Raw genomic sequence first — 5,000 nt, 5'->3', positions numbered from 1 at the left:
AGCTCAACCTTTCACTGCTAATACAACTCTGATGTTTGCCTTAAAGCAACCAGAGGTCTGATCAACGTCTGAATCTTCCCTAAAACACCCTGGACCTCTATGTAGAATGAGCAAGGATTCTGGAGCATCCCAGACTCTTTTCCCTTCCCTAAAACGCCCTGGACGACGCTCCACGCGTCCCAGACTCTTCTCCCTTCCCTAAAACACCCTGGACGACGCTCCACGCGTCCCAGACTCTTCTCCCTTCCCTAAAACGCCCTGGACGACGCTCCACGCGTCCCAGACTCTTCTCCCTTCCCTAAAACACCCTGGACGACGCTCCACGCGTCCCAGACTCTTCTCCCTTCTCTAAAACACCCTGGACGATGCTCCACGCGTCCCAGACTATGACGCTCCACGCGTCCCAGACTCTTCTCCCTTCCCTAAAACACCCTGGACGACGCTCCACGCGTCCCAGACTCTTCTCCCTTCTCTAAAACACCCTGGACGATGCACCACGCGTCCCAGACTATGACGCTCCACGCGTCCCAGACTCTTCTCCCTTCCCTAAAACACCCTGGACGACGCTCCACGCGTCCCAGACTCTTCTCCCTTCTCTAAAACACCCTGGACGATGCTCCACGCGTCCCAGACTATGACGCTCCACGCGTCCCAGACTCTTCTCCTTCTCTAAAACACCCTGGACGATGCTCCACGCGTCCCAGACTCTTCTCCCTTCCCTAAAACACCCTGGACGACGCTCCACGCGTCCCAGACTCTTCTCCCTTCCCTAAAACACCCTGGACGACGCTCCACGCGTCCCAGACTCTTCTCCCTTCTCTAAAACACCCTGGACGACGCTCCACGCGTCCCAGACTCTTCTCCCTTCCCTAAAACACCCTGGACGACGCTCCACGCGTCCCAGACTCTTCTCCCTTCTCTAAAACACCTTGGACGACGCTCCACGCGTCCCAGACTCTTCTCCCTTCTCTAAAACACCCTGGACGACGCTCCACGCGTCCCAGACTCTTCTCCCTTCTCTAAAACACCCTGGACGACGCTCCACGCGTCCCAGACTCTTCTCCCTTCCCTAAAACACCCTGGACGACGCTCCACGCGTCCCAGACTCTTCTCCCTTCTCTAAAACACCTTGGACGACGCTCCACGCGTCCCAGACTCTTCTCCCTTCTCTAAAACACCCTGGACGACGCTCCACGCGTCCCAGACTCTTCTCCCTTCTCTAAAACACCCTGGACGACGCTCCACACGTCCCAGACTCTTCTCCCTTCTCTAAAACACCCTGGACGCCGCTCCACGCGTCCCAGACTCTTCTCCCTTCTCTAAAACACCCTGGACGACGCTCCGCGCGTCCCAGACTCTTTTCCTTCCCTAAAACACCCTGGACGACGCTCCACGCGTCCCAGACTCGCACGCATGCACGCACGTGTACACACACACACACACACACACACACACACACACACACACACACACACACACACACACACACACACACACACAGCCTCAGAGTGTCTCATGGTGTGATTGACAGCTATAGAACCTCCCTCCTTTTTCTTTCTTTTCTTTTTCTTTTCTTTTCTTTTCTAGTCTTTAATCCTGCAGCTGGTGAAGGTTGGATTAATTCATATTAATTAATCTGTTAACCCAGCTGCTTGGATTAGAACACAATATGTGTTTTCTCACTATTTTAGGCGATAATGGGAGGAATTAGGAATACTTGTGGGACATCTGGGCACACACACACACACACGCACACACACACACACACACACACACACACACACACACACACACGCGCGCGCGTGCGCGCGCGCACACACACACACACACACACACACACACACACACACACACACAGTGTGTGTAGCTGTATGTTGTGTATGCGTTTATGATGTCGATAACAGCATATTATGTGTATTTATTCAACAGTATATTGTATTATATTAACAGATCATATTATAGATACAACACACATACAGTATAAAGTACAGTATATTTATAACATATTAATATTATAACTGTATGTTTTATGAGTTTCTTCCATCAACGTGTGTGAATGTAGGTCACATTAAAATGTATGAGAACACACACACACACACACACACACACACACACACGCATGCACGCACGCACACACGCACGCACGCACGCACACACACACACACACACACACACATGACATAGCATTGACACACATGAACCAGCCTGAATGCAGGACCGATCGTTGGTTTAATCTGATTGGATGAGGACATACAGTAATCTGATTGGATAGGACATACAGAGATTCTTCTGAATATAAAGAAGGTTTTATTTTGCTAATATTCAAAATAAAAGGGAACGTTTTGGAAATCAGCCTAAAGCAATAAGAGTGAAGAGTCGATGTTGAGTTGTGCTTTAAAGCTGTCTGCTTACTGTAAGGTAATCTGGCTACGCAAGGCCAGTGTAGTAGAACTTTGTTTCTGACATGTAGTAACAGCGTGTCACGCTGTTACTACATGTCATCTTTTCAACACCCGACTCTAACCCTCACCCTCACCCTAACCTCCATGGACATTGAACAGGAATACAGTATGTTACTGGAAAACATTGAGCAGGAATACAGTAAGTTACTGGAAAAAGCAGGAAAGCAGTATTTAACTGAACATCTATTTTCAGTAATATACTGTAATTCCAAATACAGGAAGAGACTGCCAAAAAGCCAGGAATAGATAGAACACGTGCTGCCAGTACTTTACTGTACATTTGCAGTGAAAAGGCTAACATTCACAACGTAGAGTCTCAGTATAGATCAGTCATTCTAGTGATACAGGTTGGTTTAGAGTCAGATACAAGGTAAACTCATGCATTCATAGTCTCAGTATAGTTCAGATCAGATAGATAGATAGATAGATAGATAGATAGATAGATAGATAGATAGATAGATAGATAGATAGATACAGTCATTCTAGTGATACAGGCTGGTTTAGAGTCAGATACAAGGTAAACACATGCATTCATAGAGTCTCAGTATAGTTCAGATCAGATAGATAGATAGATAGATAGATAGATAGATAGATAGATAGATAGATAGATAGATAGATAGATAGATACAGTCATTCTAGTGATACAGGCTGGTTTAGAGTCAGATACAAGGTAAACACATGCATTCATAGAGTCTCAGTATAGTTCAGATAGTCATTCTAGTGATACAGGCTGGTTTAGAATCAGATACAAGGTAAACACATGCATTCATAGAGTCTCAGTATAGTTCAGATAGTCATTCTAGTGATACAGGCTGATTTAGAGTCAGATAAAACACATGGTTTTCACTTCCTAAAACCAACACTAATTTATGTAAAAACACAGTAAAATATGGAGCAAAAAGAAACATGTGAGAATATCATATTTGTAGGATTTCAGACTGTAATCTTAAATGAATGAATTCTCAGCATGGTGACTTCTTGTTGAATGCATTTGGATTGTTTTCTTAATTAAAATGATTCTTTATTGTACGTACAGTAGGCCTGTATATTATAGACTAATATGCTGATGGTTAAAAACAGCTACAGTAACACAAACAGAGGTTCCACACAATGTCTTAGTAATAACAATAATAATAATTTCACTTTCACAAACAAAAGTTTGAGTCCAAGAGTTACAAACACGCACACACACGCGCGCACGCACGCACGCACGCACGCACGCACGCACGCACGCACGCACGCACGCACGCACACACACACACACACACACACACACACACACACACACACACACACACACACACACACACACACACACACACACACACACACACACACACACACAGTATAGTATAGTATAATTGTTGCAGCCAATTTGATTGTTTTTATTGCAATGAATTTATTGTACTGGCAAGTTTGTGTTGACCGATTGCCTTTACAATAATATAAATCAACTTTTTTTATGTTTGAATTTTCTTGATTTTCAGAGTGCCAATAATACTGTATATATAATCTATATAGTGGGAGTGGGTGGTCCCCGGGAATTCCCCGTGAGCAGCCCCGTGGGGGTGGTCATTTGGTCAGTTTAGCACATTTGGTCATTTTTTACATCTGGTGGTCCCCCAGGGACCTGGGGGTCCCTGGAGCTCCGGGGGTCCTTGGAGGTTGTAGTTTGGCAGGTAAGGAACGTGTGTGCAACATTTGGCATGGATCGGGGCAACGGTTGCGGAGATATGAGCAGGGCAAGAGTGTGACGTGTGAGGTGTGACAGACAGACTGACTGACGGACGGACTTACACTTTGTGCAGGGTTTGATAGTAAATGCGACCTACGGTCGCAATCAACACAGCAATAGAACTCAGTTCAACCAACACAACCCAACAGTGCAGGGCCAGCATTGAATGATTGCACTCTCACACAGTAATAAGGAAAAGAGAAAACAACACATATTGGCCATTTTTACACTTTGTTAATGTTAAGCTCAGTGTCAGGGAAGCCCAAAACCAGAGTAAATGCCAGCAGAACAGCATTGCAAGCCATTTTGGCAAAACTTTAGTCGGCGATACCCACACGTTTGGCTGTGGTGCTCATTCCTCGAATGCCTGATCCTTACAAGAACAATACAATTTGGTATTATTAAATATGATGGACAGAAGTCAAGTTTCCTTTCTTTTTTTTTATTTCAGGTTGAGTTGGTTTCACAGATCTGACGGACGGATCAGATCTGAATAAAGTTTATTCAAATTAGATCTGTCGGTCAGACACCACACATCAGAGTTAGCTTTGACACACTGTCACGCATCGTGTGTGTGTGTGTGTGTGTGTGTGTGTGTGTGTGTGTGTGTGTGTGTGTGTGTGTGTGTGAGTGTGTGTGTGTGTGAGTGTGAGTGTGAGTGTGTGTGTGTGAGTGTGAGTGTGAGTGTGTGTGTGAGTGAGTGTGTGTGTGTGTGTGTGTGTGTGTGTGTGTGAGTGTGAGTGTGAGTGTGGATGGAAGAATAGTTTAGCAGACAATCTTCTCCTTTCAGCTCAACCTTTCAC

General features: G+C 45.5%; 1 protein-coding gene across 1 annotated transcript in view; it reads right to left on the bottom strand.

The window, feature by feature from the left end:
- LOC308304300 (ephrin-A2-like) overlaps positions 1-5,000 on the bottom strand; it is a gene marked incomplete at both ends in the record, with an annotated part of 27,173 nt that overhangs the window by 21,151 nt on the left and 1,022 nt on the right. The gene's annotated exons all lie outside the window — the stretch shown is intronic.

This window comes from Nannobrachium achirus, assembly GCF_963921795.1.
Source record: "Nannobrachium achirus genome assembly, chromosome: 1".
NCBI lineage: Eukaryota > Metazoa > Chordata > Actinopteri > Myctophiformes > Myctophidae > Nannobrachium > Nannobrachium achirus.
This window is presented reverse-complemented; position numbering and strand designations above follow the sequence as displayed.